Source organism: Vipera berus, assembly GCF_964194415.1.
Source record: "Vipera berus genome assembly, chromosome: 1".
Classification (NCBI taxonomy): Eukaryota; Metazoa; Chordata; class Lepidosauria; order Squamata; family Viperidae; genus Vipera; species Vipera berus.
Window position 1 is genome coordinate 35357949 of NC_138202.1, and position 8994 is coordinate 35366942.

At 40.6% G+C, this 8994-nt stretch overlaps 1 protein-coding gene across 1 annotated transcript in view; it reads right to left on the reverse strand.

The window, feature by feature from the left end:
- The window catches only part of TRAF3 (TNF receptor associated factor 3), a 103252-nt gene extending 94537 nt beyond the window's left edge, over window positions 1-8715 (reverse strand). Inside the window, exons 1-2 of the mRNA XM_081314464.1 lie at window positions 8403-8715; window positions 7049-7103 (exon numbers count right to left, since the gene is read on the reverse strand). The gene's annotated coding sequence lies outside the window, so the exon portion shown is untranslated. The remainder of the gene's footprint in view (window positions 1-7048; window positions 7104-8402) is intronic.
- Between the last annotated feature and the right edge of the window lie 279 nt (window positions 8716-8994).

Consider the following 8994-nt stretch of genomic DNA (forward strand, 5'->3'; position numbering starts at 1 on the left):
AATAGCTTGTTAACAGCTTTTTGGATAGAAAAGAACCTTCAGAAAGGCAAGTTTCATTACACTGAGTCTCCTTCAATCCTTGGCAAAAAAAAAAGTTATGCAGATTTATTTAGGAAGAAAGAAAAAGGTGGTCAGAACATTAATTTCAGAAAGTTATACAGTAAATCAGGGGTGTCAAACTCAATTTCATTGAGAGCCGCATCAGCATTGCGGTTGCCCTCAGAGGGCCGGGTGGGCGTGGCCTACTGGGTGGGTGTGGCTAGTGTGTGTATGGCCTACTGGGTGGGCGTGGCCAGCTCTACATCGTTCGCATCAAGGGTGCCTATGGGAGCCTAGGCAGGAGTGAGACAGATCTGAGGGTCTCTGGCAGAAGGAGGGTCTCTGGGCCAGGGCCAAGGCAGCAGGGGCCATTCCCTCACTGTTTCCAGGATGGCTTCGCGGGCCACATGAAACCACTTTGCGGGCCGGATCCGGCCCCCAGGCCTTGTGTTTGACATGTCTGCAGTAAATGGACTGGAGGGGCAGATAGATTTGAAATAAGATTTTGAAATTAATTACTGTGAGCTGTTTAAAATTCTATAAAAATATATGAAAATTTTGAAATTAAGTGTAAGTATCCTCCCATGAAAAATGCTGTTCATTTAAAAAAAAGCATGGTAAAAAGGAACTTTAAAGGTTGGACATTAAACAGAAAGATTATAAAAGAGAAGAGACCCATTAGTATAGAGTGGATCAATATTTTCTAACTTTGGAAGAATCCAATGTTATTTGGGAATAATTAACTCAGACATTACTTTAAAGATTAACGCTATCATAAAAATAGATTTAAGAGGTGATAGAAGAGGATAAGACTGAGGCTGTTTTGAATGTGGATTTAAAAATGACAGTTACAAGATTGATATGGAAAAAGATGTTACACTAAATTTACAAATGAAACCAGCTGATGTTTTGATAATTGGAAGGGACATATAAATAACAAACTGGAGGAGTGACTTGGATAACTTTATTTTATATTTACAAGAGAGACATGTTAAACTTATGAAGGAGCTTCTGAGAAGTGACAAAGAGAAAATGAAATCAATTTTTGGTACAATATTTAAAGGAATTAAAAAGATTCTTAAAAGCAAAGGGAAGAAATATAAAGTTGGTCTATTTAAAGTTAAAATATCAATGTTGCTGTTTCTGGTAATTCTTAAATGATTTTTGCTGATTGAGACTGAATGGTGAGACTGTTTATAGATAAAGAGATGTGATATGGGAAGTAGAGATGATTGTGTAGTTAGCAGAGAAGGTGATAAGTTACTGAAGTATTTTGTACTTGTCTTGAAGGAAGAAGCCATTTCTTTATATATCATTTTTCTTTACTGTATTTACATTTTTTTCACATTCTTTACATTTATATTTTCTTAGTGTGCATTGGTTTTTATCTTTGTATCTGGTAAACTCATTAAAAATTCTTACATTAAAAATGTAAGCTGTACAATAGCTCATTTATGCTGTGATTCCAATTTACTGAGTTTAAGTTTAAGTTTAAGCAAACACCGCACACATTAAGCAAACAAATGATTGGCTATGGGCATAGTTTTGCCAAAATTCAGAAGTAAATACCATTTTTTGGTGTAAAACATGATCACATGATTGCAAGACCGTATAAACAGCCATAAAAGTGGACCAGTTACCGAGTGCCCCCAATATAGTCAGATATGACCATGGGGACCCCAATTGTTGGAATTTCACAGCTGGTCATAAGTAGATCCACTGGAACATCAAATGATTGCTAAATGACCCATCTTAAGTCAAGGACTGTCTGTATTAAGACTGCTGAAACAGATTTGCTTCTATTAATTCTAAACAATCATCTCTAGAGAGCCATAGCCATCTTTGAAACATATTCCTTTGAAAGCATGGATTCTGCAGATTTTCACCTTCTCCTTCCTTTGCGGTTTGAAATGTATAAAAAGGGACTGAACGAGTCAGAAATGTAAATAGAGAAAGAGTAGCATAACTATAAAATTATCAATAAAGGAACAGCCTTTTCAGTTGTGGTTGTTAGGCTCTTCCTTTTATAAGAAACAGCCATCCAGTTTAATTGCTAATGGATTTAGGAAATAACTTAAGCTTAATACTTTACAAGTACTTTTGGAAAAGTTAAAGGTATGCATATATTTGCTTGGGAGGAAGTTATAAATATTGCTTATATAAATAAAAAAGAGCCATTGGTAAGCAGAAAACACCCAAATGCATTTTCCTTTCTGTTGCAGGGATAGCTCACCTTAAAGTCTATGCAACTCTTCAGAGGCTGATTATTATGTATTCCATGCTGCCATTGCACATCTTTTCTGTCAGATTTCTCTGAGTATGAAGCACTACAGTGCACTTGGACCCAGATTCCATTTTCACACTGAGGAATATTTAGCATGTTTTGGGATCAGTTCTAGACTTAGAAGATGCTTTTGCATCTGCTTCATATTTAGCTTTTGCAAAAATCTAGTAAGCAACGTTGCTATTGCTCATATTGCAATTATTCTGCCCATAACAATTCTGTATCTCCACCTGCAGGCTGCAGGGGAGAATATTTGCACCAGCAACCATATACCGGTATTTCAGTTCATTTCACTTCATTTCAATTTATGTATTTATTTAGCAAATTTATATGGCCATCCAACTCATACAAAGATGACTCTGGGCAGATTACATTAAAAATAAGAAATTTAAAAATCTATAACCCAGCCACCCCACCCCACCAGCACTTGATCGGCTCCATCTCCATTTGTGGTCCCCACACCCTTGGAGAAAACCCTGTCGTCAGGCTCTCTTGGAAAGGCAACAAGGTAAAGGCCAATCATACTTCCAGAGAAGAGGAAAACAACTGAGAAGACCCTTTTTGTGGTCTCACCAGATATACATTCCCCAGGGGGAGAGCATTCTCTGTGGGCGCACCTGCCCTCTGGAATCAATTGCCTGTTGAGCTCCGGATGGCTCCCGACCTTCGCTCTTTCCGCCGTGACCTGAAAACCTGGTTATTTGAACAGGCCGGCCTGTACTAAGGGTTTGGGGTTCATTTTTAACTATTTATTTGTTAGGGCTGAATTAATTTAATTTTATTTTTAACTTTTGTATGTTGTATTTTAATTGCCCTGTACACTGCCCTGAGTCCTTCGGGAGAAGGGCAGTATAGAAATTCAATAAATAATAATAATAATAATAGATGGCATCCACAACATACCCTGCCTTCCCATCCTGGTGGCCAAGGGGGATGAAACAGGGGAAGGCCATGTGGGCTTTAAAGGTGATAACCCTGAATTGTACCTGGAAACAGACTGGCAGCCAGTACAACTCCAGCAAAAGAGGTGCACAAAATTGTTCAGGCTGCTGCATTCTGAACCAATTGAAACTTCTGGATATCTTCAAGGGCAGCCCCACGTAAACACATTATGGTAGTCACAAACATATCCAGAATTGTGGAATATTTCTCTTCTGAAGACCCTACAGCATGCTAAGTACCATAAAGCATTTTATTTGTCTGGTTTGGTAGCTACAAGATAGGAAGATGAGAGAAAGGAAATTTAGTGTGATTATTTTTGCTTCAGTGAATGTTTACTAAGTTACACAAATTCTTCTAAAAGTTGCTTCTTTACATCTTAATAAAGTTTTGGGTCACAGATAATTAAATTTAGTTCAAATGATAAAATCCATCCAATATTTAACAGATATTTCTGCTGGTATGTAATATTACCCATTAAGAAATTATGGGCTTATTACTTTTCTGATTGAACCATGTGTGTATGTGTGTAATTCAGGAAGTTTTCAGACCCCCTTCACTTTTGTTATGCTGCAGCCTGATTCTACAGTTGTTGAAATTCATTTTTTTCTCATTAATCTACACACAGTACCCCATAATGACAAAGTGAAAACAGAATTTTAGAACGTCTGTAAATATATTAAAAAGAAAAAAAACTGAAATATCACATTGGCATAAGTATTCCCATCTCCACACAGGATCTCTGGAACTCAAGAGTGACCATTGGGTTCTTGGTCACTTCTTACTAAGACCCTTCTCCCCAATTGCTCAGTTTCACCAGTCGACCAGCTCTTGGAAGAGTCTTGGTTATACCAAACTTCTTCCATTTGAGAATTATTGAGGCCACTCTGCTCTTAGGAAACCTCAGTGCAGCAGAAATTTTATTGTAGCCTTTCCCAGATCTGTGCCTTGCAATAATCTTGTCTCTGAGCTCGGCAGTTCCTTTGACCTCATGACTTTTGCTCTGCTATAATATACATAGTTAGCTGTGAGGTTTTCTTTTTAATATATTTGCAGATATTTCTAAACTTCTGTTTTCACTTTGTCATTATGGGGTACTGAATTACCCCATTAATTAATGAGGAAAAAAATGCAACTGTAGAATCAGGCTGCAGCACAACAAAATTGACAAAAGTGAAGGGAGTCTGAATACTTTCTGAATGTACTGTACACACACACACAAAAAAAATTCCATGCCATTGAAAGCTGGCAGCAAATGCAAACACCAAAAAATGTAGCCTCCTCCATTATAAAAATAAGTTCTGCTGTAAGTTGTTCTGGGCTGTCCAAATTTATTTTAGCATACAAAAGTAACTCTAAAGTTGGGGGGCGGTTTCAGTCATATCTTTGTGTCCTCTAAATATTGAGAGTGTGATGTTTGTGAAATTCCTCACGACTGCACAAAACAGAACTAAATGCATTGCATTTTATATACAGCTATGCAAACAATATGCCCAGATATCAATGGCCACTGGAGGACAAGCATTACCTTGCTTCTATTTTACATATATCTTTCTGATCCATTCATTTGAAATGAATATTTAGAATATAAACTAATTTTTCATTTTCTAAAAAATTGAGCAAACTTGTCAAAAGAGAACTAGATGGCTACCCTGCTGTATTGCCCCACTGAGTCATTTTAAGAAAAGACTATCAAAAGTTTCAGACAAGACTTGTAAAATGAACTGTTTATTTTTTATGTAGACTTCCGCTGATTTTATAGATGTAATCCAAGTTCAGAAAAAAATAGGAAGAAAAAAAAGCAACTGAACAGCATATCATGCTATCCAGTATCGTATACATACTTCAATTATTTCATTTTGTTATCTCCAAATTATATGTAGTTTCTTTCCATCTTGAAAGATACTGGTGTAAATGTTATTTAAAAGCAGAGATCTTTGTGTAGAACTGACACGAATCCCAGAATTAAAAATCCTGACCAGTATGGAAACCTCATTCTCCAAACCCTCTGAAATACTGGAAATTCACTGAAGCTATTCCCTATTAATGACTATAGGCAGGACATAGTCATCAATGGGCAGCAGTTGTGATTACTATGTATTATCTCTAATATGAAAAGCAGCATGAACCTGAATACCAGTTGCTGGAGGGCAGCAATGTCGGGTTATGATTCTTACATCCTACTTGCAAGGCTTCCCAGGGACAGCTGCTTGGCTACCACAGGAAACAGGATACCACTTTAGGGAGGACTTTGGTCTGATCCAGCAGGTCAGTCATGTTCTTAAGTATACACTTTACATTTCGATTAATGTCATAATTCCTGATTTTAGCTTCATGGTATGCTGCATATCTCCACTGCATACAAAAATAATGTACATATGTAATAAGTTAGTCTGTTTTCTTTAGAATGTCATAACTGTCTGCTCTTCACCTCTAAATCTCAGTGACAAAACTGTCATAAATATTGCTTTCTTATTTATAGATTTTAGAAAAAAAACATGGTTTTCAATTTTCTTAACATCTTCATTGACTTGGGATTAGATCCTTATAATTGCACATAGGAATATATATATTATTTCATTTGTTTAACCTGACACTCTTTCCGTTCCTTGCTAATACAAGCAGTTTCCCAAAATGACCCTACAATCTCACTACCATGTACTAAAAACAATTCTTTTATACACTATCTTTGCTATAAGCACTATAAGCACTGAGTCCTTCGGGAGAAGGGCGGTATACAAATATAATAAAAAAAATCCAGCTTTTGCTTCCCAAATATTATAAACCTGGATATGATTTCATAAATCTATCTTCTATTATTTTAGATAACTAAATACTTGCAATTTCAAAACCAACCATTAGCATTCAGTAAATTAGAATGGAAAGATTAAAAAAGAAAAAACAAGATAGTATATGGACTAAAAATGTCAGAATGTTATAATTTACCTACTGCATGCAGCTTGTAATAATGCATTTTTCTAAATAGCTTGTATTTAGAAAATTGTATCAATTAAAAAGTCCAAGTCATTCACATTATAGCATTCAGCAGCATAGGCTAGAGCAGTCTGCTTCTCTGCACAGACATGCCTAAAGCATACAGTACTACTGGTGCAGTCCTGATCTCAGAGACATGTTTAGTCATTGAGTTCAATAACTGGGAGAATTGGGCTCTAAAAAATATTACATTTACCCATAAAATCTGTAACATGCATCTTTTTTTTACAATCTTTGATCAAAATGCAGAACATTCACTCCTTACTAGCTTGAGGTTACTCCTCCCATTGTCATCACATATAAAACCCCAATGTCCTACAATCCATATCTAATTTCCTAGCAGAACATGATAAAGAACAAAGCTTTTCAAAATACATTTAAATGAATGAAAGGACAGCAATCTGTGCTATTGACAATAACATCTGAATATTTCAGCAACATCTTAGTAAAACACTATGTAGACATGACTAGACTGACAAATGCAATTATGATTTTCTTAAATTGTTATCTTTTTCTAATATACATTTTACTAACTGATCTGTTGCCAACTTCCCTTCCTCATTTAAAACAGACAAACAAATAAAAAGCATTACAATCAGCTTTAAGAATCAGTAAGATTTATCTGCAGAGGCATGACTCAGTATAAACTTTTAAGCAAATTCTTCACAGCACTATGAAATGACGTAATCTTGTATAATTCAAGCTTTTCTACTTCTTAAAATAGAGGCACATTTAAAGTACTACTGTGGTGACAACAGCAAAACAATTTGTAATCCAACGCCCCGTTAATACCTTCATGTTGTATCCTTTAACTGCTCCTTCTTCTGCACTTGCTATAAAGCTATCCCTATAAAAAAAACACCACAATAAAGAAATCTCCATTGCATTTCATTCATCCCACATCTTTTACAAGTGTCCTCCCTCTTCAGTTGCACCTGCAGCAGTCGTTATCCTGCATGACTACTACTGATAGAAATTCAAAATGCAGCTGCCTGAGCATCCTTCAGTGACTGCAAAGTGATCAAGCAAAACAAGTGTTTGGAAAGATACAAAGTTGGTAGGTGCAATGAGAGTTTGCCACAAGTAAATTAAAAGCAGCAGTCCCCTCCACCCCCGTTGTTTTTCAAGGCAGACGCTTCCCCTTTGCAATCCCTCCAGTCCGCCCACATCGACTGCATATGGAGGGAGCCAGAAATTAAAGAGCTTTCTGCATTCACACACATCAAACGCATGCAGGCAGACACCTTTACAGTGCAGCAGCGGCCCAAGAAAAAACCGGCATGCTTTCTTCCCCGCCGGCAGCACCACGTCCTGCTGATCCGATCCTGAAACGTTACAAGAGGTTTCGGCCTCTCAACAGCTTCAAGAAAGGAAAAAGGCACACCGCGTCTCTTAAAGCAGCCAGACACACCATCTCTCTCTCTTCTTCCAAGGCGATAGTGGAAGGAGGAGGAACAGGAGGGGGAGGAGGGAGAGGAGCAACAATAGCAGCAACAGCTTGAAGGGTGATGAACGTGCGAGCAAAGCAGCCAGTAGCGATTCTTGGCGGCGGCAGCAGTAGCAAGAGCAGCAGAACGAATCTACCTCGGAGAGGCAGTTTTGAGGGCGCATGGAGGCTGAATACGAATGCCTCCGGGCAGCAGCACCAATAGACTCCTCGCATAGTCCTTAAGCAGCAGCCTTCTTTCCGGGCGGCTGCCTTAATTGGAAAAAAGAGGCGAGAGAGAAGCAACAGCTCGGGGGAGCGGGAGATGCAACCCCTACCCAGTTCTAGGCAAGCTCCCACCTTCTCGAGACCCGCGCTTAACTGAGACGGCAGACCTCTCCCGCCTTTCCCTCCGACTAGCAGCGGGGACCTTCTGACCGCGGCGCCTGCCCCTTTCCCAGCAGGTCCGCGGTTCGGGCAGCTGCCCCCGTGGGCTCTTCGAAGGGGACCTCCGGTCGTTGCGACCTCCCTTCCTCACGCACACGACGGCTTCCCTCCCAGCCAGCTCCAAGCCCCTGACTTAGCAAGGCAGCAGAAACGGGTGAGACCAACCGCTCTGCCTCGCTTTGGGAAACGCTCCCTCCCCACCAGCTCCGGATTCCGCCTCTGCCTGGGGGGCGAGCAACGGCCGGCCACCTTCTCCCTTCTTCCCCTACTTACTCTGCGCCTGAGGACAAGAACGGGGGGGGGAGAGAACCGCGGCCGCCAGCACTACCGACCACTGCTGTTCTTGCAGCAGTTCAGCCAAACGTAGTCTGCCTTGCCCTGGCTGGAAAGTCCCTGGTGCGCTGCCCCGGCTGGTTCTCTTTCCCCCCCGCCCGGCACTTCCTCTCCCGCCCTCGAGCCCAGTCTGGAAATCCCCGCCGCGTCGCGTTCCCTTCTTTGCTCGCTCGCGCTCGCTCGCTCGCTCCCTCGCGCGCTGCCGGGCTCTTTCTACAACCAGCACACCACCGAGCGCGCCTCCAGACTGGCTCCTCGGCACTGGCGAGGCGGGTGAACGAGGGACGGGCCTCCGCGGAGCTCAGTCCCCGCCCCGCTCATTCGCCAGCCGCAGGCTGGTTGGCTCTCCTGCCTGGCCAAACGGAAAAGAGGGGGCGGGAAAGGGGGGGGGCGCTATTTCCGCACACATTTCATTCAGGAGGAAAAGGAATGATCAACCCCAGCCGTATTTCCGAGGAAGAAGTGACATAGATGGCGCTCTTTCATTCGTGCGTAATTGGGGTTTCATTTATATGGGGAGTCCCGCTGGAAT